The following is a 25,957-nucleotide window of genomic DNA, read 5'->3' as shown; positions in this document are numbered from 1 at the left end:
TTTTCTCATTAGAGCGGAGAAGGATGAGGGGCGACTTGATAGAGGTTTATAAGATGATCAGGGGAATAGATAGAGTAGACAGTCAGAGACTTTTTCCCCGGGTGGAACACACCATTACAAGGGGACATAAATTTAAGGTGAAAGGTGGAAGATATAGGAGGGATATCAGAGGTAGGTTCTTTACCCAGAGAGTAGTGGGGGCATGGAATGCACTGCCTGTGGAAGTAGTTGAGTCGGAAACATTAGGGACCTTCAAGCAGCTATTGGATAGGTACATGGATGATGGTAAAATGATATAGTGTAGATTTATTTGTTCTTAAGGGCAGCACGGTAGCATTGTGGATAGCGCAATTGCTTCACAGCTCCATGGTCCCAGGTTCGATTCCGGCTTGGGTCATTGTCTGTGCGGAGTCTGCACGTCCTCCCTGTGTCTGCGTGGGTTTCCTCTGGGTGCTCCGGTTTCCTCCCACAGTCCAAAGATGTGCGGGTTAGGTGAATTGGCCAATGATAAATTGCCCTTAATGTCCAAATTGCCCTTGGTGTTGGGTGGAGGTGTTGAGTTTGGGTATGGGGCTCTTTCCAAGAGCCGGTGCAGACTCAAAGGGCCGAATGGCCTCCTTCTGCACTGTAAATTCAATGATAATCTATGATTAATCTAGGACAAAGGTTCGGCACAACATCGTGGGCCGAAGGGCCTGTTCTGTGCTGTATTTTCTATGTTCTATGAATACGCACGTTTTAAGCTGTACATCCTCCCTCACCTCTGCGCCCCCCTGCTGCTCGGCCTGGATTTCTAATGTAGCCACCGAAGCCTGACCCTGAAGTTCAGCGGACCCTTGCCCCCCCCTTACGGTATGCAGCCTCGCAACACTGAAAGTTGCACCCCCCTCACTATTCGCGAACCTCACCCCCGACTGCAAGCCCGTCACCACCAGGAGCCGGCGGTACAGTGCCCAAGATATGACTTTCATCAAATCAGAGGTCCAGCGTTTACTGAAAGAGGGGGTCATCGAGGCCATCAACAGCCCCTGGAGGGCACAAGTGGTGGTAGTCCGGTCCGGGGAAAAGAAACGGATGGTCCTGGACTACAGCCAGACCATAAACTGCTTCATGCAGCTCGATGCGTACCCCCTCCCCCGCATAACAGAGATGGTCAACCGGATCGCGCAATAACGGATATTCTCCACGGCCGACTTGAAATCTGCCTACCACCAGCTCCCTATCCGCCCGGAATACCTCCTCTATACTGCTTTTGAAGCAGCCGGCCGGCTTTTCCACTTCCTTAGGGTCCCCTTCGGCGTTACTAATGGGGTCTCCGTCTTCCAGAGGACGATGGACCAAATGGTGGACCAGTACGGGCTGCGGGGTACTTACCCGTACTTGGACAATGTCACCATCTGCGGCCACGATCAGCAGGACCATGACGCAAACCTTGAAAAATGTCTCCAGACCGCCCGGGCCCTCAACCTGACCTACAACAAAGAAAAATGCGTTTTCCACACAACCCGACTAGCCATCCTCGGCTACGTCGTGGACACTGACCAACGGTCAGTCGCCTTCATGTTCGATTATGCGCAGCGGGGCAAGATCAAAATTGACAAGATCTTGAGGTGGAGAATCGAGCTCTCCACCTACACGTATGATATTAAGTATCGTGCAGGGGAGCTCAACAAAAGCCCTGACCACCGCGCTCCCGGATGTACCCTCATCGAAGACGTCTGTGTCCGCCGCACCACCGCCCGAGCTGAGAAGGTCGACAAGGACGATCAGGCCTCCAAAGTGAATGGACATGTAATTCCACTTCACCCCTGACGGACTCTGTGTTTTTCTTAAACAGGGGGTGAATGTGATGAATGGGTAATGTGCCTTTATTAAGATCATGCATGTAATGTCTCTTTAAGACCGGGCTTGGAACCCCGGGGGACTCCGCCTCCGGCTCCACCTCCCAGGGACTGGATATAAGGTGACGTTCTGTGGGCGGCGCTCAGTGAGCACTCATCTCTCCGGCTGGCGAAGTTCTCTGTTTATTAAAGCCTTTGTTTTACGAGTACACTCTCTCGTGTCATAATTGAGGGTATATCACCACCACTGACAATCATGGCTTAAGCCCAACTCTGGACACTACATTCTGGAATTCCGTCCCGAAGTCCCTCTGCCTCTCCAGTTACCTCTATTCCATCAATACATTCCTTAAAACCTGTCCCAGGGCTTGGGACGGGGGTTTCGGTGATATCTGGGGCCTAAGGGTTCTGGAGCTCCTTGCTCCAAACGGAGTTCCTTCTTGTCCCCAGTCTGAGCAGACAGAGAAAAAGGTGAAGACCTAAAAAAGCTGCTTTTAAAAAAATCAGAGCATTCATGATGAGAGTTAAAATTTTTAAGAAGTCTGTATTTCATGACAATTTCACCAGTTGCTGTGCTGCTGGAGGGGTGGGGAAGGCTGGAGGTATTGGAGGGGGAGGGGAGGTTGGGGGTTGTTGGTGGAGTGGGTGGTTGGGGTGATAGAGGGATGGAGAGATGTTAGGGGTATTGGTAGGAGTTTGTGGGTGTTGGAGGGGTGGGGGGGAGTTTGGGGGATGTTGGATTCTGGGGAGAAGTTGGGTTGGAGGGTTGGGAGTGAAGGGTAGCAAGGGTCACATGGGGGAAAGTGGGGATGGCATGAAGTGGGGGTGTCATTCTTTTTTGTTGTTGAACTTTATTTATGAATTACATGTTTCCAATTTAAGCTGTAAATTCACACCATCCAGTTTTGCTTGTGCTCCTTGATAACATATTTGAACAATTTCTGCCTTGATGTCAAGAGCATTCACTCTCATCTCACCTCTGGAGTTCAGTTTTTTTTGTCCATGTTTGAACCAAGTCCGTAATGAGGTCAGGATCTGAGAGACCCTGTGGAGCTCAAACTGAGTGTCAGTGAGCAGGTTATTGCTAAGTAAGTGCTGCTTGATAGCACTGTTGAAGATCCCTTCCATCACTGTAATGATGGTTGAGAGTAGACTGATAGGGTGGTAATTGGCTAGGTATGATTTGTCCTGCTTTTTGTGCACAGGGCATACCTGAGCAATTTCCCACATTGCTGGGTAGATGCCCATGTTATAGCTGTAATAGAACAGCTTGACTTGGGGTGTGGCAAGTTCTGGATCACTAGTGCTGGAATATTGTCAGGGCGCTGTCATGTGAGAGTACCTTTAAGAAATGGGTGTTTATCAAATAACTGCAGTGATGTCAGAGTGTGGGTGGAGCTGGGCTGTCTGACTTTCACTTTTGTTTTTGAGCAGGCAACTACAGTGTGTTTTAGTTTTGTTTTCAGAGCTGGATAGCGGCAGGCAAAGCAAGCAGCTGTATATTGATTTCTCTCTGCAATCTAAAGACTATCTCCAGATCATTTGAGGATTTCAAAGTAATACCTGTTTCTGTGGAGAATTTAAACCTGCTGTCTTTCTGTAAAATGGGTCTTTTGTCTTATGGATGTTGTTAGGAAAGTTATGAAGGGTTACTTATAGAATATTGTATCTGTGGGGATTATTGGTGTTGATAGTTGTTGAGATGTTTACTGTGGGTTTATAAAGTGTTAACTGGATTCATAAATAAACATGGTTTTGTTTTAAAAGTACTTTAGATCTCTGTTGCATCACACCTGTAGAGTGGGCCAGTGTGCTCCCCATAACCACAATCTAGTAAAAGTTGTGGGTCAGGTGAACTCCATGATACACTTTGGTGTTCTCTAAACCCTGGCCCAAAACAGCGCATACCCTTTACAGTATCCAGTGCCTTCAGCCATTTCTTGATATCACATGAAGTGAATCGTATTGGCTTAAGGCTGGCATCTGTGATGCTGGGGACCTCTGGAGGAGACTGAGTTGGATCATCTACTCGGCACTTCTGGCTGAAGATTATTATGAATGCTTCAGTGTTGTCTTTTGCACTGATGTGCTGGGCTCCATTTGAAATTAAATATCATGATAAAGTTGCGTTGCAGAGCAGATTTTGAAAATATACTGTGGTGAGAAGCACCAATCAGCAGAGTCTTCAGACTTGCTGATGAAGAAAACATAGATACAGGGGCAGCACGGTAGCATTGTCGATAGCACAATTGCTTCACAGCTCCAGGGTCCCAGGTTCGATTCCGGCTTGGGACACTGTCTGTGCGGAGTCTGCACATCCTCCCCGTGTGTGCGTGGGTTTCCTCCGGGTGCTCCGGTTTCCTCCCACAGTCCAAAGATGTGCAGGTTAGGTGGATTGGCCATGATAAATTGCCCTTAGTGTCCAAAATTGCCCTTAGTGTTGGGTGGGGTTGGGTGAGGTTACTGGGTTATGGGGATAGGGTGGAGGTGTTGACCTTGGGTAGGGTGCTCTTTCCAAGAGCCGGTGCAGACTCGATGGGCCGAATGGCCTCCTTCTGCACTGTAAATTCTATGTAAAAATATGTTTTTAAAAAATTGTGAACCAGCCATTGTCCACTGGCCTCTTCCAGATTATGTCGCACAGAGGACACTAATGCTTCTCACTGGCAGTGAAAACCCATGTTGTTCAATTATTCTACATTTTTCCTCACGAGTCATTTGATCTTCCTATCCAGTGAGATTACTGCCAAAATAGAATTTAATTACTCCCCATATTGAACAATATCTTGCACTTAAACTGGACAAAGTCTTATAATTCTTAAAATCCTGTGCAGATATCTAGGTTGCAAATATTGAATCTTTCCACCAATTATGAATTTACTATCACCATGTCCATATGGTGCAATGTGCAGTACAAGTTAATGAGGGCTGAGGCAATCGCCAAAGATACGTATTGTCTGCACAGTGCTATAAATAAGTACTGGGAGATTTTTCCCTCAAATTAACGATATTGCACAATGCTAATAAAGTAAAATCTGCGGCAGCACGTGGCGCAGTGGTTAGCACTGCTGCTTCACGGCGCCGAGGTCCTAGGTTCGATCCCGACCTTGGGTCACTGACCGTGTGAAGCTTGCACATCCTCCCCGTGTCTGCGTGCGGTTCACCCCCACAACCCAAAAATGTGCATGGTAGGTGAATTGGCCATGCTAAATTGCCCTTAATTGGAAAATAAATAATTGGATACTCTAAATTTATATTTAAAAAAATAAAGTAAAATTTTTTCTGTCTGGTTTGTTAAATAGGGCACACACAAACTAGCACTCTACTATATCATTGCTGCTCTTAACATGAATGACCCATGCTACATATACGGCAGATGATATTTTGAACCTGATGCCAACAATGAACTAATGTCACCAGGACTTCTCTGTGATTAGTGAATTGATAGGTGAATGTTGAAAGGGAGAAAAATATCATAAACTATTGAGGGGGAGTTAAGTGGGGGGAAAGGAGGCTGGAGAAAGAAGCACTGGGCCCTTGATTTCTCTCCCCAGTCCCTTCTTTGTGCCATTAGTTCAAATTTTCCATCTTTAATTTGGCATAATGGTTTTTATTATTATTATTTAACAGGGTGTGGCCATTGCTGGCTAGATGAGCATATTGCTTATCCATAATTACCCTGGAGTAAGTGGTGGTGCTCCATCTCCTGGAGCTGGTGCATTCCTTGTTGTGTGGATCCATTTACACTTATTTAGGAATGTGATGATGCTGCTGTGAAGCCCTGCAGCAGATATATACACAGAACAGCACAGTACAGGCCCTTCGGCCCACGATATTGTGCCAACCATTTATCCTAATCTAAGATCAACCTAACCTACAGCCCTTCAATTTACTGCTGTCCATGTGCCTGTCTAAGGGTCACTTAAATGTCCCTAATGGCTCTGACTCCACCACCTCTGCTGGCAGTGCATTCCATGCAACCATCACTCTGGTAAAGAACCTACCTCTGACATCTCCCCTATACCTTCCTCCAATCGCCTTAAAATTATGTCCCCTCGTGACAGCCATTTCTGCCCTGGGGAAAAGTCACTGACTATCCACTCTATCCATGCCTCTAATCACCGTGTACACCTCTATCAAGTCACTTCTCTTCCTTCTTTGGATGTTTTACAATAAAAACAACCTTTTATTGTCACAAGTATGAAGCTACTGTGAAAAGCCCCTAGTCGCCACATTCCGGCGCCTTTTCGGGTAAGCTGGTATGGGAATTGAACCCGCGCTGCTGGCCTTGTTCTGCATCACAAACCTGGGGTGAGATTCGCCGACCCCCCGCCGGGTCGGAGAATCGCCGGGGGCTGGCGTGAATCCCGCCCCCGCTGGTTGCCAAATTCTCCGGCACCGGAGATTCGGCGGGGGCGGGAATCGGGCCGCGCCGGTTGGCGGGCCCCCCCCCCGGCGATTCTCCGGCCCGGATGGGCCGAAGTCCCGCTGCTAGAATGCCTGTCCCGCCGGCGTGGATTAAACCGCCTCGCTTACCGGCGGGACAAGGCGGCGTGGGCGGGCTCCGGGGTCCTGGGGGGGGGGCGCGGGGCAATCTAGCCCCAGGGGGTGCCCCCACGGTGGCCTGGCCCGCGATCGGGGCCCACCGATCTGCGGGCGAGCCTGTGCCGTGGGGGCACGCTTTTCCTTCCGACTTCGCCATGGTCTCCACCATGGCGGAGGCGGAAGAGACCCCCTCCACTGCGCATGCGTGGGGATGCTGTGAGCGGCCGCTGACGCTCCCACGCATGCGCCGCCCGGCAATGTCATTTCCGCGCCAGCTGGCGGGGCACCAAAGGCCTTTCCCGCCAGCTGGCGGGGCGGAAATCAGTCCGGCTCGGGCCTAGCCCCTCAAGGTTAGGGCTCGGCCACTCAAGATGCGGAGGATTCCTCACCTTTGGGGCGGCGCGATGCCGGACTGATTTGCACCGTTTTGGGCGCCGGTCGGCGGACATCGCGCCGAGTATGGAGAATTTCGCCCCTGCTGTCTAGCCCACTGAGCTAAACCAGCCCTGAGCTAAACCAGCCCTTGGGCATTTCTTGTGTAGCTTTGAGTTGCTTTGAGCGAAAGGGCAGCGCTGAGATATAACTGCAAGCTCTTGATCGAAAAAGCACTGATATTATTAGCATGTGTGTCATTACCAGTCAGTATTGTCAAATATTTTGCACTTCATGTCAAAAGTACTGATCTTCCAGCAATATGTCGAGAAGTGAAATTTCATGAGAGCAAACTTGGAATGTATTCACTGGATGTAAAAGTTCCGAACAGATTATTATTTTAATTAGCTGTGCTTTACAGATTTATTTTCACCCCTTAGATGTTTATGTGTGTGACATACTCAGTAAAATTAATTTTGCTATCAGGGTCCTAAAAATTCTCATTAACTTTACCAGTCTTGACCAAGGGTTCACACCCTAAGTGTTAATCCTGTGAACAGTTAGATCTTACTTGATTGCATTTTGGAAGGTCTAATTCAGGTGGGAAATATACAGTAAATGCAGAGCCCTTAAGAGTATTGACAGGCAAAGGGATCTGGGTGTACAGGTCCACAGGTCACTGAAAGTGGCAATGCACGGTAGCATAGTGGTTAGCACCGTGGCTTCACAGCGCCAGGGTCCCAGGTTCTATTCCCTGCTGGGTCACTGTCTGTGCGGAGTCTGCACATTCTCCCCGTGTCTGTGTTGGTTTCCTCCGGGTGCTCTGGTTTCCTCCCACAGTCCAAAGATGTGCAGGTTAGGTGGATAGGTAGATTCGGCCATGCTAAATTACCCTCAGTGTCCAAAAAGGTTAGGAGGGGTTATTGGGATAGGTTGGAAGTGAGGGCTTAAATGGGTTGGTGCAGACTCGATGGGCCGAATGGCCTCCTTCTGCACTGTATGTTCTATGTCTAGGTGGAGAAGGTAATCAGGAAGGCATACGGCATGCATGCCTTCATCAGCCAGTGCATCAAGTATAAAATTTGGCAAGTCATGCTGCAGCTGTATAGAATCTTAGTTAGGCCACACTTGGAGTATAGTGTTCAATTCTGGTCACCACACTACCAGAAGGATGTGGAGGCTTTGGAGAGTGTACAGAAGAGGTTTCCAGGATGTTGCCTGGTATGGAGGATATTAACTATGAGGAGAGGTTGGATAAAATCGGTTTGTTCTCACTGGAATGACAGAGCTTGAGGGGCGACCTGATAGAAGTCTACAAAATTATGAATGACAGAGTAGATAGTCAGAAGCTTTTTCCCAGGGTGAAAGAGTCAATTACTAGGGGACATAGGTTTAAAGTGCGAGGGGCAAAGTTTAAAGGAGTTGTGGGAGGGAAGTATTTTTACACAGTGGGTAGTGGGTGTCTGGAATACGCTGCCGGAGGAGGTGGCGATGGAAGCAGGTACATTTCAGGGACATCTTGACAAATACGTGAATAGGATGGGAACAGAGGGATACGGGCCTTGGAAGTGTAGAAGGTTTCAGGTTACACGGGTAGCATGGTCGACGCAGGCTTGGAGGGCCGAAGGGTCTGTTCCTGTGCTGTACTGTTCTTTGTTCCTCACATTTTCTCTTTTTGTCCTGGTCATTAATTGTGTTTCTCAACATTTTTGAATATTTAACCTAAAACATTAGGTGCAGATAGAATTCAGAGAACCAATTTCAAAAAATTTTTTTCAATTCAATGCAAATACATATAAATAAAAAAATCTTTCTCCTTCCCTTTTTCTTGAAAGGCATTTCAAACAATTGTGTTATGTTCCCATGGTGACAGCTGTCCTGGTACCTCATCCAGTTGTTAATTATTCAAGTTTAACTGTGACTGTGAGTGTCATTCAAATGCTCAACCATCAGGGAGAACAAATCTAGCTAAGTCCAGTCTCGTCTTTAACTAATTTGTGTATGCTTCGTAAACACAATACAATTTCCACATGTATGCTGATGAAATCCAGCTCCACCACAACCACAATTTTATTAAACGCATTTTATTACAAACTTGTATCGAAGTAGGTTACACCAAATAAACACCCCGGGAAACATACTTCCCAACAATCAGCTACACAGTTTGTACAGATTTTTCTCCTCTTTCACCCCCCTCCCCTCTCCCCATCACCCACGCTCTCTCTCCCCCCCCCCCCCCCACCCCCACCCCACCCCCACCCCGCCTAACCCCCTGCGACGAACAGCTCCTCAAACATGGTCACAGACATCTCCCACCTTTTCTCAAACTCCCTTGCTGGGCCCCTTAACTCATACTTTATCTTCTATAACCGCTGGAAGTCGTACAGGTCACCCAACCATGCTGCTACCCCTGGTGGCGATGCCGACCGCCACTCCAGCAAAATTTGTCGCTGTGCAATCAGAGAGGCGAAGGCCAAGACATCGGCCTTCCTCCTCTCCATGAGCTCCGGCTTCTCTGAAACCTGAAATATCGCCACCAAAGGGTCCGGGTCCACCTCCTCCTCCACTGTCCTGACTAAGACCGCAAACGCTCCCGCCCAGAATCTTCCCAATTTATCGCAACCCCAAAACATGTGCGCGTGATTTGCTGGTCCCCGCCCACACCTCTCACACTCATCTGCTACCCCCTGAAAGAACCCACTCATTCTCACCATGTGCACCATCTTAAATTGTATCAGGCTCATCCTTGCACAAGAGGAGGTCCCGTTTACCCTACACAGTGCCTCACTCCATACTCCCCAATTGATCTCCATTCCCAACTCCGCTTCCCATTTCTCCTTGATCTTCACCACCCGCTCACCTCCCTGCTCTCCCAGACACTTCTATATATCCCCAATTCTTCCCACCCTTCCACATCCAGAAGTAGCAGTTGCTCCAGCAGGATGTATTCTGGCAATCTAGGGAACCACTTCCAGACCTTTCGTGCAAAGTCCCTAACTTGTAGATACCTGAACTCACTACCCCTCGGCAGCTCAACCCTCTCCCTGATCTCCTCCAGACTGGCGAACCCTTCCTCCAAATACAAATCCCTCACCTTGACCAGCCCCACTTCCCTCCACCTCCTGTTTACACTATCCATCTCCCCCGGCTCAAACCCATGATTCTCACACAGCGGCATTAACACCGACATCCCTTCCACCCTAAAATGCCTCCTCAGCTGATTCCATATCTTCACTGTGGACTGCACCCCTGGGCTCCCTGAATACCTACTCGGAGCCATTGGCAATGCTGCCATCACTATAGCCCTCAAACTAGATGGCTTACAAGATTCCTCCTCCATCCTAACCCACTCTCACCCTTCTCCTTCCCACCACTGCGCACCCTTAACCACTACCACTTTTACCGACCCCTCGCTACCTCTGATTTGTCACACTGCTTGGATAGGTGAGCAGATACTTCCTTCAAGTAAATATTGGGAAAACTTTGGTCTCTGCCACAACCTCCATTCCCTAGCTATTGACTCCGCCCCTTTCCCTGGTATCCTTTCCATGCCTTCACCAAGCTAGCTGCTTCCACCTCTGTGAGATTGCTCATTTCTGTCCCCGCATTAGCTCATCTGCTGCTGAAACCCTTCATTACTTCATAAAGTATATGCCCTCTAGACCTGCTATTCAAATGCTCTCCTGGCCCATGTCCCAAACTACACAAATTTGAGCTCATCCAAAACTCTTGATCAGCCATGTTTGCATCAATGGTGCCGAGCTGGAGGTGGTTAACAGCTTGAAATTCCTAGGTGTGCACATCACCAACAATCTGTCCTGGTCCACCCATGTTGACGCTACCACCCAGAATGCACAACAGCGCATTCTGGAACCTCAGGAAATTCGGCATGTCCACCTAGATTTTTACCAATTTTTACAGATACACCATAGAAAGTATCCTATCTGGTTGCATCATAGCCTGGTATGGCAGCTGCTCGGCCCAAGACTGTAAGAAACTACAGAGAGTCGTGAACACAGCCCAGTCCATCATGCAAACCTGCCTCCCATCCATTGACTCTGTCTACACCTCCCGCTGCCTTGAGAAAGCGGGCAGCATAATCAAAGATCCCTCCCACCTGAGTTATTCTCTCATCCAACCTCTTCCATCGGGCAGAAGATACAAAGGTCTAAGAACGCCCACTAACAGATTCAAAAACAGCTTCTTTCCTGCTGTTACCAGGTTCCTGAATGGCCCTCTTATGGACTAAACTGATTCTCTATGCATATTCTGTCCTGAGTAGTATTACACTCCGCATACTTCATCCAATGCCTGTGTCTATGTATTTACATTGTGTATTTATCATACGTCCTATGTTTTCATGTGTGGAACAATCTGCCTGGACTGTACGCAAAACAATGCTTTTCACTGTACATCGGTACACATGACAATAAATCTAAATCTTAACACACACCAACTCCTGTTCACAGAACACCCATGTGCTTGCTGGCTCCCAGTTCAATAAAGCTTTGATTCTAAAATTCTCATCTTTGTTTTCAAATCCCTCCTTGCCTCACCCCATCCTATCTCTGTAATCTCCTCCAGCTCTGCAACTTCTGAGATCGCAGCCCTCTTCCAATTCTGGCCTCTTGCACACCCCCAATTTAAATTGCTCTATCATTGGTGGCTGTAACCCTCAACAGCCGAGTTCTTAATTTCTGGAATTCCCTCCTTAAACCTTTCTGCCTCCCTCTCTCTTCTTTAGGATTCTCCTTCAAACCTATTTCTTCAACAAGGTTTTTGATCATCTATCTTAATAGGTCCTTATGTGGCGCAACCTCATACTGTACTTCACCCCTGTAAAGTTTCTTGGGGTGTTTTATTACATTAAAAGGTGCCATATAAATAAATTTGCCGTAGTCCCAGATGACCATAGGCTGCTTTCCCCTGTAAGGGGGAGAGCACTCAGGCAAGGAGCAAGGCGAGGCCTTCAAGAATTACTTCAGATGGTACAGGAATTGAACCCACACTATTGACCTCTGCATCACAAACCAGCTATCCAACCAACTGAGCTAGACTAGCCCCTACCATATAAACATAGATTCACCGAATGGAGATCAGGGCAGGACCTCAGGCTATTTCAAGTAACCAACTGTCGTAGCTATACCAAAACCCAATTCACAATCAGCTAAGTTAAGAACGTCTAGTAGTTACTCTCAGGTCTTTCCAACATCTCTGGGTAAGTTATATATAAACTGAGCCACTAGAAATGCTGTAGTTTCAAGTAGCTGTGTTCCATTTCGAAACAGTGACAAATTCATTACTGACACCTCCTTGTTCCTGTTTGTTTTATTATTCTTCCATGGAATGTGGGTGTCGCTGGCAACACCAGCACTTGTTCTTCATCCCTAATTGCCCTTGAAGTGAATGGCTGGCTCGGCCATTGCAGAAGGCAACTATGGGTCAACCACATTACTGTGGGTCTGGAGTCACATGCAGGCCAAAACAGATAAAGGTGGCTTCCATTAGTCCCTTTTTCGACCAACCTGCATTGCAATCATCTGGAAAAATTGACAAATCTGGTAATGAATGTTAAGGAAACAAGAACGAAGCGACAGTCTTGATTTTTATTTTGGAACGAACAGTCGATAGTGTCTGTAAAGTGAATTTGCACTGCAAGTTACTCTGACCCACAGTCAGGTATTGAGGTGGGTTTCACACAAATCAACACTGCTGAATGCTTCCTGAATTTCAGTCTGTTTACCCAGCTGCCCCACTTAATTCAAAGTTCCTTAATTCTAATTCTTTTCTTGAGGTTCGAATGCCCATTCAGCTGTATCATTTTTAAAGTTCAAATTGCAGGATCATTCAAATTTTGCAGCCTGACCTTGAAATATCAAGGGCAGGCTGTAAATTGCATTCTGAAAGGGCTCTGGATTCAACAAACTAGCAGATAAATCCAGCAATATTTCAGAATAATAAACATAGGAGTACAGAGCCCAGCTGTGTGAAGTTGAATTCCAACACCACTCCTTATAAAACCAGAGCTCCTGGCACAGCTGCCCACTCCCTCTCACTCTGTCAGATTAGGCTGCTGGGTTTACCGTTTTCCTTCCCAAATTAAAATTAAACCGACACAATATAAGATTTCTAACATTTCTAACAGTTTAACTTTTAAAAAAAATACATGAAAGAAGAAATCGTGTTGTTTGAAAAGTTTAAGAACAGTTCAATGTCCGCCATGTAACTTCCAGGAACAGCTATTTAATACCCCCGCTGACTGTCAAGTGACTGATAGCACAAGTTATCGTTCTAGCCCAGTGCCAACATTGATAGCATTGTCTCCAAACATCTTAGCTGCCGTAGCAGAGTGAATGGTCAACCAGGCCAAGTCTTCAAATGCTGCACCCAATACTGCATTGTAGTAACGATTTACCACAATCTCAACTAAAGTTTACACTAAATAGCATCAAATGCATTGAAAAATAATCACTGAAGGTCACTAGTGAGTTTAGTTTATCCATTTAATCATTGGAACTCCCCCCCCCCCCCCCCCCCCCCCAAGCCCCAAACAGTGGGGATGTCATTCCAGTTACAAATGACAGGAAACGCCTAATAGTTTGGAAAGCCCAGTTGGCTTCAGATTTCCAACCTCACTAATATTCCCCAATCACATATTATGACAGATTAAAGGCGGCTAGGAATTGGGTCAACAGGATGTCTCTGGACCTTCAAACGGTCTTTTGACGAGGTCGCGCCAGAGCCGCTGCTGCCGGCTGAAGGAGATGTCAGTCAGTCTAACGCTGCTCCCCCTCACCCGCTTGTCTGCACCAAACTGGGATTCAACTCGTTCATTCTCGTCAAACTACGACATCGAGCGAATTGGTAGGATTATCAAACAGGCGGAAGTAATGTGTGCGATTTGAGTATTTGTTTTTGAAAAGTTGCCGATTTCCCACTGAACTGTACTACTTACCTCTCAGGCAGAAACGTGTCCCAGCTCTGTGAATGTGACAGGTCTGGTTAAGTTTAGCTTCTTTGGAGCGAGGAGCGTTCTTTTTACTGTCCACAGGTCTCCCCCCTCCGCGCTTGTCTCCAGTGCACTGACTATCTGGGCTCTGTCTGTGTAAACACGTGCAGCACCTTCGCTGCCCTGCCTCTGAGCAGGCTGGCTCCCTCTGTCAGCGTGAGGCGCAAGCCGAGGACGTGGGGAAGGAAAGTTACTGAGAGAGATAGTGGGCGGCTCCTCTGTATAGTTACAGGATCCTTGGTTTCATTGAACGAAATCCTCTTGAGTGAGGGTTCGGTTTTGGCATTGCTAACCGTACACTCGTCATTAATGGGGCGATTGGTGAGTGAGCTGGCACCTTGGCCCCCCTCACCTGTGGATGCTCACTGCCAGTTCCCGCCCCCCCGCCTCCTTGTGCCCCCGCTGCCCCCGGCCTGGGCCAGCCCTCACACCAGCTGGCCATGCACACACTCGCCTCACATCCTCCCACTCACGCTCTGTGCCAGCCCGGGGGAATTCACAATCTGCAGCTGATCAATAAATGCAGCCACGTTTCGGAATAGTAATTGTCACATTCCTGGGCTGTTGATTTTGTTTCTCTGTGCGGGCTCGAGTTCTGTTTTAATCTGTCACTGTGGTTCTGCTGCAGCTGGGGGTGGGGGTGAGCTTCTCACCTCCTCCCAGTCGACAGGCACCGTTGCCCCCAGAATCAGAGACTGGAATAGAGCAAGGAGGCCTCCTTCCCCTTTGACGGAGCTGAATTCTGATTCCCTAATTTTCCCCTGCAGGCTGGATAAATGTTTCCCTTCAAGTATTTATCCAGTTCCTAAAGTTACTGTTGAATCTGTTTACGCCCTGCAGGCCGTTCCAGATCTGAATAACCTCACCATGTAAAAAAAAACCATGATGTGGAGATGCCGGCGTTGGACTGGGGTGAGCACAGTACGAAGTCTTACAACACCAAGTTAAAGTCCAACAGTGACTGATTCACCTGAGGAAGGAGCAGCGCTCCGAAAGCTAGTGACATGGAAACAAACCTGTTGGACTTTAACCTGGTGTTGTAAGACTTCGTACTAAAAAATAAACGTCCATGGACCCCCCATAGTGCAGAAGGAGGGCATTGAGCCCATGGAGTCTGCAGCCTACCTTGGCCCACTCCCCCACCCTATCTCCAACAGCCCGAGCATTGCTCATGGCCAAGTCACTTAAACTGCACATCTTTGGACTGTGGGCGTCATGCAGACTCCGCACAGTGACCCAAGCTGGGAATCGAACCAGGAACCCTGGAGCTGTGAAGCAACTGTGCTAACCACTGTGCCACTGCCTCAGGCTCTTTTGCCAATCACGTTCAATCTGTCCTTTTGGGTTACTGACCCTTCTGCTACTGGAAACAGTTTCCTTAGGTACTCTATATTTGAACATCTCTATCAAATCCCCACGTATATTCAGGCTTAACCAGTGTTTTATAAAGGTTCAGCTTACAAGGGAGGGGCACAATTCTAGATTTAGGGCACGATTTAGCAGCCTTGTCGTGCCCGACTTGATGTTGGGATAAGTCCGATCAATCGCGCGAGAGGCCACTCACCCTCACTGGGCATGATCCAGATCTGCATATTTGAATGGTTCATTAGGCAAATTTAAATATGTGTTCACAAGATTCTCCCAGCGCCCAGGACCTAACAGGAGATCTCTCCAAGGCGCCGTTTGTACAGGTTTCCACAAACATGGACCAGTCATAATGGCTATTAGAGACCCCCAGGTGGTCGGGGGCAGGGCAGGGTGGCACCATGGCACTCCCTCTGGCACCTTGGCACTGGCACCCTGGTAGTGCCACCCTGTGGCAAAAGTGGCAAATGGAATTCAATCTGGAAAAGTAATGCATTTGGGGAAGGGAAACAGAGCAAGGAATACTCAATAAACCGGAGGATATTGTGAGGGGTAGAGGAAGTGAGGGACCTTGGAGTGTCCCTGAAGGTGGCAGGACACGTGGATAAGGTGGCTAAAATAAACATGTGGAATGCTTTCCTTTATTGGATGAGGTATTGAATACAAAAGCTCTGATGTAAAGCTGGAACTGGTTAAGCCATAGCTGGGGTTTTGGTCACCACATTACAGGAAGGACATAATTGCTCCAGTGAGAGTACAGAGGAGATTTACAAGAATGTTGCCAGAGCTTGAAAATTGCAGCAATGAGGAAAGACTTTCAGCTAGGACTGTTTCACTTGGAACAGAGGACTCTAAGGTGTGACCTATTTGAGGTGTACAAAATTATGAGGGGCTATATAGGGTAGACATACGGACCTGTTTCCCCTAGCTGAGAGGTCAATTACAAGGGAGCATAGATTTAAGATGACTTGTAGAATGATCAGAAGGCACACACGGAATATCCCTTTCACCCAGAGTGTGGTAGGCATCAGGATTTCGCTGCCTGGATTAGTGGGTGAGGCTGAAATGCTCAACTCATTTAAAATATGTCAGGATCTGCATCTGAAGTGCTGTATCCTGCAAGGCTACCGACCAGGTGCCGGAAAGTGGGATTCAAATAAACAGCTAGTTTCTTTTTCCTTTATTTGGCCAGTGCAGACGTGATGGACTGACTGTCCTGTGCTGCAACCTTTCTATGGTTCTATAAACCTTTTGCTTTTGTATTCTATTCCTCGATTCATTATGTCAAATACCAAATTGGTTTTTAATAGCCACCTTGTACCTTCAAAAATTTGTGTAAATGTATCCCCAAGTCACATTTAATTCACATTACTTCTCCTTATATTCCTACCAAAATGTATCACTTCACACTTTCCTGCCTTAGATTTCATCTTCCATGTCCTCCTATAGCCTGTTACTATTATCCTCATTGTTCACTGCATTTCAGAGTTTGTACTGTCAGCAAATTTTAAACTGATGCTCTGGATACCAAAGTCCAGGTCTCCAATATACATCAAAATGAGCAGTGATCTTAATATCTACCTTGGGGAACATCCCGTTAAATCTTTTCTTGTTTGAAAAACAATCCTTTACCACTACTCTGCTTTCTGGCCCTTATCCAATTTTGTGTCCATGGTGTCACTGTCCCATGAATCTCTCGGGCTTTAAAATTGTTAACAATGTATTACGTGGTACTTTCTCAAATACCTTTTGAAAGTTCATACCCACATATTAACTGCTCTATCCTCATCATCTATCTTCATTGTTACACCAAAGAACTCAAGTCAATTAGTCAAACACAATTTGCTGACTTCCATTTATTAGTCCAATCTTAGCCCTGTGCCAATTAATTTTGTCTTGAACTATTGTCTCCAAAAGTTTCCCACCAGTGATATTAGGCTGACCTGCAGTTACTGGGTTTAACCCTCTCTCTTTTTTCCAGTTTGCAATCTTCCAGTTCTCTGGCACCACACTCATGCTAAGGACGATTGGAAAATTGTGGTCAGATCCTCCATAATTCCCAACCTTACTTCTTTACTCATTCACCTCAGATGCATCCCATCGGACTGAGCGACTTTCTCACTTTCAGGGCTAATATCCTGAGTACCTCATCTTTATTTTTAGCCTATCCAATACTGTTACTGCCTTTTCCTTTACTGCTCTACAGACAGCTTCAACTTTTCTCGTGATGATACATGTAAAGTACTGATTTAGTACCTGAGTGCTACCTCCACAGATATTGGTTAGCTCAGTTGGCTGGATGGCTAGTTTGTGATGCAGAGCCACAACATGGGTTCAATTCCCATATTCTCAACCTTGTCCCTTGCCTGTGGAGACCCTCAGGCTAAATCACCACCACTCAGCTCTCTCTCTCAAAGTGGAGAACAGCCTCCAGTGATTTTCATTTCATTTGTTAAGCCCCACTCTTTCTTTGACTATCCTTTTACTATTTAAATGTTTATAAAAGTCCTACAAATTTGTTTGTTATGTTAACTGGTAATCTATTTTTATTCTATTTAATGCTCTTTTGAGATTTCCTCTGTACTTCCTATGCATCCTAGTTCTCAACTGTATTATGAACCCTCTAATTGTCAAACACCTCCTTTAGGTATCACATTTTAACTTGGACATCTTTAGTCAGCCTGTGAGCTCTAGTTTTGGATGTCCTTCCTTCGCCCTGATACCACTCTGTACCCAAACTATCTCCTTTTTGAGCATCTCCCATTGTCATCTATCAGATTCTAATCCCCTGGAACAAATCCCTTTCCAACTCATTGACGTTAGCCCTCCTCCAGTTAAGTATTTTTATTTTTGATTGCATCTTGTCTTTTTCCAAATAATTCCCCACTGAAACATTTTCCACTTGCCCAACCTCATTCCCCATTGGAAGATTCGGCGCTGTCCGACCCCATTTGGTTGGAAATACACTGATCAAGAAAGTTCTCTTGTACACATTACAGGAACTCCACCCCCTCTTCACATTGCTCTTGTCCCATGTGTTAATCATGGTTCAATAGTTATATTCTTTGGAGTCAGAAGGTTGGAGGTGAAAGTCTCCTATAAAGCACAACAATTTAAGCTGACTCTCCAGCGTGAGTCCCTAAGGACTGCTGTCCCCTTTTTGGGATAGAGCTGACAGGTGATTTAACTTAAGGGTCCCAAACCTCAGGTGAGGGGTAAAGTTGAGATGGCGAGGCCTTCATGGTAACCTCAGCTAGTCCGGGATTTGAACCCACACTGTTGGCGTCACTCTGCATCACAAACTAATCACCTAGCCAATTAGTACTGTCTTTCCAATGAGACCGCAAGAAACTTCAGAGAATCATGAACACAGCCCAGTCCATCACACAAACCTGCCTCCCATCTATTGACTCTGTCTACTCCTCCCGCTGCCTGGGGAAAGCGGGCAACACAATCAAAGACCCTTCCCACCCAGCTTACTCACTCTTCCAACTTCTTCCATCGAAAAGAAGATACAAATGTCTGAGAACACGCACAGATTCAAAAACAGCTTCTTCCCTGCTGTTACCAGACTTCTAAGCGACCCTCTTATGGACTGACCTGATTAATACTACACTCCTTTATGCTTCACCCGATGCCAGTGTCTATGTATTTACATTGTGGACCTTGTGTTGCCCTATTATGTATTTTCTTTTTATCTTCTTTTCTTTTCATGTACTAAATGATCTGTTTGAGCTGCTCGCAGAAAATACGTTTCACTGTACCTTGGTACATGTAACAATAAACCAATCCAGTCTAATAGATCCCAAGACACAATTTCACAAAAGAGCAAGGAAATTATCCTTGATGTCTTGGTCAATATCAATCAACATCTCAAAAAAGAGAAATTACCTGTTTATTATAGAACTGTTGGTTGTGAGAGTTAGCTGTGTGCAAAATTGATTGTTTCCTAAATTGCAACAGTGACTACACTTCAATAAAATAGTTAATTGCCTGTAAAGCACTCTGGGACATCTGGTGGTTGTGAAAGATGCTAATTAAATGCGCACCTTTTTTTCTTTCAATCTATATGAGGATAATTGATGTCTCTTATTATCAATGTTATGTTATTAGCCTGAAAAGCCTGCTTCTTTATTGCCTTCCCACTATTTAATGCCCAAAAGTGCACACCAAGGAGTGTAGTAGCTGCTCTATTGTTCCTTAAGTCTCACCGTATAAATTCTGTCCGTATAAACTCTAACCGTATAACCTCTCTATTACACCATCCCTATCCAGTATGATATTATTTTCTTTGATCTATCCCTCCACTCCCCATCCCCTCCTTCTATTCCTTCCATATCTTTCTTTGTACCTTTAGTGACCACAAACAAGTTCAAGATGAGTGGATAAGAGAAACTAGTTTTATTACAAAGTTATAGTCTGTACAATACTCTTCGGATCCAGCCGGGCCTGAGGTATCGGTTCCAAACTGGCGAACCTCTATATTCCAGGTTATTAGAGTGTCAATGGGCTCCTGCCCCTCAGCCGGGGAGCTCGTACTCAACGAGGCTCATGGGGAGGCTAATTGCTTCTAACCGTAGGTCTCATGCGGATTATAACATCCCCCCTTCCCCCCCAAAATTCCGAACATCCAATGATGGTGGAGTAGGAGGATGTCTGCGCCTCTTCACTCCTGACTGCGCCGGCTGGGCCGGACATGCCGGCGTATACCTGGACGGTGAATGTTGTTTCCGCTGCAGTGGAGGTACTGTTGGAGGCTGCTGAACAGCTTGCTCCCCGTCGGAGATTTCTGACACCTGGGTCTCCATGTTGGAATCCGAATCAACGACCTCTCACATCTCTGTATCCTCTCCCCCTTGGGGCAACACTCTTGAGTCTCAAAGAGTTGGAGTAGGTTAGTTAGTAATTGGCTGCTCTTGAGACGGTCTGTGCACTATTGATCTGTTTCTGATATGCTTGACGTGTTTTTTTCATGATGCGACCTTGAACTTGGTATGACACTGGCCTGATCTGGCGAAGAACCGTTCCTGAGATCCACCGGGTGCCGTCTGCGAATTTCCAAACATAGACTGCGTCACCTAGTACAAACAGTCTGGTCCGCTTCTGTCCATCTGGCCGATGCCCTTGTTGCACTTGGCTGTGGCGTACATTCCCGCCAATATATGGGAATGTAAGATGGAGACAGGCCCTTGGTTGCTGGCCCATCAATAATTCCATCGGTAGTACCCCAGTTGCTGCGTGTGGTGTGCCTTGGTAACAGAACAGAAATCTGGATAACCGGATGTCCATCAATTCAGAGGTTTACTTTTTCAGCCCCCATTTAAATCTTTGCATCACCCTTTCCGCTAGCCCATTCGTATCTGGATGATATGGGGCCCTATGGGTATGCCGCACCCCGTTTGCCTTCATAAACCCTGTGAATGCCTCGCTGGTAAAGGGTGTCCCATTGTCAGTGACCAACACATCTGGGATACCGGTTGCGTGCTGAATGAGAGCAGTAATTTTCAATGATCGTCCTCGAGGTAGACGGCGCTATCTTATGGACTTCAAGACATTTCGAATGGGCATCCACAAAAATAAAGAACATAGATCCGAGGGAAGGGCCAGCAAAATAGCCATGTGCCACACACAAGCCTGCCCCAGCCATTCTCCAGGATGGAGCAGTGCTGCGGGCGGGAGCTTCTGCTGCTCCTGACAAACCCTGCATTGTTGAGCCATTCTTTCTATCTCTGCGTACAGGCTCAGCCACAACATAGCTGAAAGTGAGCATCTTCATTTACAACACCCCTGGATGTCTTATGCAAGTCCCGCAAGATGGAGTCCTGGCCCGTGCTCGGATATTTAGTTTGAAAATGCTTGTAGGTCCTCGGGTAATCTTCCATGCTGGCCCTCGTACAGGATTATGCGGCGGACTTAGGGCAGTCTGGGATTCGTCTGCTTCCATTCCCATATCTGGGATGCAACGCCTCCAGAAAGTTTAGCGTGGCTATCACTTCATCAGACCTAGGAAGAGATGGAGGATGCATTGGCAATGGCAGTCTGCTTAAAGTATCTGTATTTGCGGTTTGGGTACCTGGTCGATGCTCAAACAGATATTGGTATGCCGCCTGTAGAAAGGCCCATCTCTGTATTCTAGCGGAGGTGATGGGCGGGATTGCTTTGTCTTCTATAAAAAGGCCCAATAGCAGCTTGTGGTCTGTGAGGATCATGAACGATGGTCATGCACGGACTGAAGGAACTTTTTTACAGCAAACACGACAGCCAACCACTCTGTCTCGACCTGCGTATAGTGGGACTCTGCCGCGGTCAACGTCCTGGAGGCAAACGCGATCGGCTGCTCCCTGCCATCGTCCATGGGATGGGACAAAACGGCTCCAATGCTGTACAGTGAGGCATCACACGTGACCGTGAGCGGTTGACGGGGTCGTAATGCGGGAGCAAGCCTGGTGAGATCAACTGCTTCTTGACTTCTTCCTGGTGAGCTCTCCACGCCCACTCCTGACTTGCTTTGAGCAAGAGGTGTCAGGGGAGGCCACCATAGTTGTGAGACCGGGGATGAACTTTTCATAGTAGTTTACTAACCCGAGGAAGGAATGCAGTTCGGCCATGTTCTCAGGTGTAGGGGCATTTTGCTTGGCCCTTACTTTTTCCGTGACAGAGAGCAGGCCATCCCGGTCCAGATAAACCCAATTGATGAACCGTACCAGCTGAATAATATTAAAGCCCTCTAGCCGGCTTAACTCAGCATCTACCTTTTCTACTGCGCATAAGGGACCGAATATTTTGGCTGCGCATACGGATCCATCTGAATCTTCACCATGGCTCCCTTGATTTTTCTTAACCCTGGCCGGTAAACCTCAGGGTACTTCCCCGGTACCTCGTAGAAGCCTCCAGTCCCCATCTGGAAAATGTGTTACATCTTAAGGTGCAGTCTGTGTGACCAGTCGTGGCCTAACAGGCTGGGGCCATGTCCCTTCACCACAATCAGTGGGAGTCTTCCCAACTATTGCCCGTAAATCACTGTGGGCCCCGCCTCCATGCCTTGCAAATTTGATTGTTGAATCCCAGATTGCATGCTACCGAACATTTGCCACTCGGTGACCGAAATGGCAGTACCTGTATCAAGTTCCATCTCTAAAGAGTGACCGTTGACTCGCACGGTGATCCGAATGGGGGCCGCGATGCAATTTAACGGCATCCGATCCTCATCATGTCGGTCAATGTGGAAGGTACGGCCCGTACTGGCCCCGGCCTCTGTTGGGGTGGCAGGGCTGCTGATTACTTTGAAATTTGCATCCCCTGCGGTTCCTGCATCCCACATTGCCTGGCTTCCACTTCTACTGTCTCCTGGGAGGTGTCACACCTGGCTGCCTCAGTCCTAGACCATCGGACCAGGCCCCTATGGTTATCAAACCAAGGTGGGGTCTCCGTCCTGGGGGGTGCTGCATGCCGGGAGGCGGTACACCCAATAATGTTCACCTCCATACCCTGAAGTTTCTGCACCGCCTTTTCAGCACTCTCCCTTGGTAGCAAAATCTGCACAGCCTATTGTAAGCCCAAAGTTGGTTCGGCCACCAATTTCCTTTGCGTTGCCACATTATTGGCGCCACAGACCAAGCGGTCTCGTACCATCTCCGAGAGATAAGTGCATACTCACAAAACCCGGCTAATTTTCTCAACCCTGTTAGGAACTCAGTCACCGACTCTCCTGGGGCCCTCTCCGCTGTGTTAAAATGGTATCTCCGCACAATGACTGACACCCTGGGGTGATAATGTTGTGCGACCAGGGTCACCAGGTCTTCAAAAGTCTTGGTGTCTGGGGCTGCGGAATATATCAGGCTTTTGATCACCCCATAAGTGTGGGTCCCACAGGCAGTTAAACGGATTACCATCTTTCGGTCTTCACTGGTTATAGCATTCGCCCCCAAAAAGTAACACATACGTTCAGCATAATGCATCCAATCATCAATGCCGGCAGCAAATGTATCCAATTTTCCAAATAACAGCATCTTGGAAAAATAAATTCCAACCTCAGTATTGTAGTGCAGAGGAGGGGGTTGTTCGTTTGACAGTCAGCTGCATCGACAGTAGCTCCACTTTTATTCTCATCACCAGTTTAGTGATCTCAGATGAGTCCAAGACGAGTGGATAAGAGAAACTAATTTTATTACTGAGGCACGATCGATTGGACTAAAGACGATAGTTGAATCCAAACTGAGGCTTTATTGCTATCAGATGTGTGGCGAAATGGCTGCTAGCTGGAGGCCACGCATATTTATACCCCGCCTCCTGGGCGGAGCCAGCAGGCAGGGAGCTCGTACTCAATGAGGCTCACAGGGAGGCTAATTGTTCTACCCCGTAGGTCTTGCGTGGGTTATAATAGTACCTTGTAGGAATATTAATCATCCAGTCCCGTCCCTTTCTTTGTTATTGCTCTATATCATAGTCCCATGTGTTGACTTGTGCCCGAACCCACCAACATACGAAGGAAATTAACTCCACAATCACTACCAGACATCTAGGGTGCTTCTCAGAATCTCAAATAACTGCAAAATAATTGAATGCTTTGACAGCAGCTTTCTTCTACATGCCAGCCCCAAGGGACATTAATCCCTGCATTTGGTAGCTGAGTTTCTGAACTGGCCCTCCAGCCATCAAAGCTCCTGTTCCCCTAACTGCCAGTGCCACTGACTTGCTAAATCCTCCAAGGTGGATTTATTTGTGATGGTGCCTGTGCTTGGCGGAGTGAGTAAGTGATAGTGGGTATTGCAAGGTGTTAGCTTCTTTTCTGTCACTGGCAGCCAGCTCACCTCTGCAGACATTGGAGAAGGAGCAAAAGATTAACACGATGATATCAGAACTGAGAAGTTATGACTATCAGAGAAGACTGAACAGGTAAAGTTATGTTCGGGTGTCTGGGGAACAGGTTCTGGGGTCCAGTGATCTGCGGCTGGGGGTGCATGGGTTAGGCGTGAAGTATGGCAGGGGGTGGGTGGAAGAGGGGAGGAGGAAGGGTGGGGGAAATGGTGGAAAGGAGAGTCCTGGGGTGGAAGACACCGCTGGCTATCAGTCACACACCCTTCTGATCCTTACAGATATTACACGGAATGGATATCTTGGATCCTGGGGAGGCTGCCATTGCAGTGCTGCTGGCAGGCCAGGCAGCCAGACGCCAGAGAAGACGGCGACAGGAGCATCGACAGAGACTCGAGGCGGCAGCGCATGTGCAGGGCACCGCCCAGCACCATGAGGACCCGGCCTCCCATCAGGCCAGGGAGGGACCCAGAGGGGGAGGCCGGTGACGGCCCCGGGTGTACCGGTGTCACTGGTCATTCGAACAGATAATGGACAGTGTGTGCCGCAAGAGGCTCCACCACAACAAGGGCACAGTGCAGCGCCTGTGCCATATCCTCGCGGACTTGGCACCATGTGGAGGAGGAGGATACCCGTTCCCGGTGGCCGTCAAGGTTACTGCAGCCCTGCACTGCCTCAGGATCATTCCAGGGCTCGAGCAGGGACTTGTGTGGCATCTCACAAGCTACAGCCCACAAGTGTATCCTTGGGGTCACGGATGCCCTGTTTGCTCGGGCAGTAAACAAGATAAAGTTTGACGTGGACCAGGTCCAACAAGATGCCCGAGCAGCAGGATTCTCCGCAATCGCCGGGATGACCCAGGTCCAGGGGCTACAAAATGGCACGCATGTCGGCTTGCCCTCACCGGGCCTTCTGGGAGTGCACTACATCAACAGGAAGGGGTTCCACTCCCTGAATGTCCAGCTCATGTGCGACCACCACATGAAGATCATGCATGTGTGTGCCGCTTCCCAGGGAGTGTGCATGACAGCTACATCCTGGGGCAGTTGGACATCCCCGGCCTCTTCTAGGACCACCATGGCTGGTTGGCTCTTGGTGGACCCGCTGAGGACCTGGCTAATGCCAGTATGGAGGCCAGTGACCGATGCTGAGACTTGATACAACGAGGCCTATGTGGCCACCTGGGCTGTCATTGAGTTGAACATCGGACTCCTCAAAATGCTTTTCCAATGCCTTGACCGCTCTGGTGATGCTCTGCAGTACACCCCCCCCAGAGGGTCGCCGGCTTTGTGGCGGTCTTCTGTACCTCCACAACCAGGCACAGCAGCAGGGCGATGAGCTGGGGGTGGAGGAACATCTGGCCACCTCCGAGGAAGAGGAGGAGGACGAGGAGGCACTGAACCAGGAGGGGCTGGAGGACGAGCCCAGAGAAGACCCGCAGGATGTCGGAGGCTGGAGGACAGATGGCAGCGGCACGGTTCCGGCAAGCCCTGAGGACCAAGGAGGCTCTCATCCTCGCCCGTTTCACAAAGAACGTGGCCACGTCCATCATTGCACTCTTCCCTCATATGCCCCTCGTTGATCCTCGACCTGTTTAGCCTTCCGTGTTCTACTGCTGCGCCTAGGTGTGTCCCCAGGATGCACATCAGAGGTGGAGGTAGCCAGCTGCCTACCACATCCCTTGGTCTTTGCAGCCCCTAGTGGGAGTCCTTTGGGGGCCCTGGGGCCGGAGGCACATGCATCGCGTGCCACCCTGCACCAGGTGATGGCTCCGAGATATACCGTTGTCAAGAGTGTGGAATTCAGGGGAGCTGGTGGCCTCCATTGCCTCGGGTTGGCATCCAGTGCCCCCTCCTCCCGGACAATGCCCATATGGCCTCGGGATTCACCTTGGGATGGAGGGGCAGCCGGATCGAGCCCCAAATGCCTCTCCGTCACCTGGCTCTGCCAGCCCTGGCAGCTCCCCAATGTCTGCAGCATGGTGTTGATGCCCTCGGCAATGATCCTCAGA

At 48.2% G+C, this 25,957-nt stretch overlaps 1 protein-coding gene across 3 annotated transcripts in view; it reads right to left on the bottom strand.

The window, feature by feature from the left end:
- The window catches only part of chst6 (carbohydrate sulfotransferase 6), a 65,586-nt gene that overhangs the window by 14,967 nt on the left and 24,662 nt on the right, over positions 1–25,957 (bottom strand). Inside the window, exon 1 of one of the 3 annotated variants that reach the window (XM_072517974.1) lies at positions 13,714–14,026. The exons of the other annotated variants lie outside the window; for them this stretch is intronic. The gene's annotated coding sequence lies outside the window, so the exon portion shown is untranslated. Of the gene's footprint in view, positions 1–13,713; positions 14,027–25,957 lie in introns of those variants that run through there. 3 annotated transcript variants of the gene reach the window in all.

This window comes from Scyliorhinus torazame, chromosome 10, assembly GCF_047496885.1.
Source record: "Scyliorhinus torazame isolate Kashiwa2021f chromosome 10, sScyTor2.1, whole genome shotgun sequence".
NCBI lineage: Eukaryota > Metazoa > Chordata > Chondrichthyes > Carcharhiniformes > Scyliorhinidae > Scyliorhinus > Scyliorhinus torazame.
This window is presented reverse-complemented; position numbering and strand designations above follow the sequence as displayed.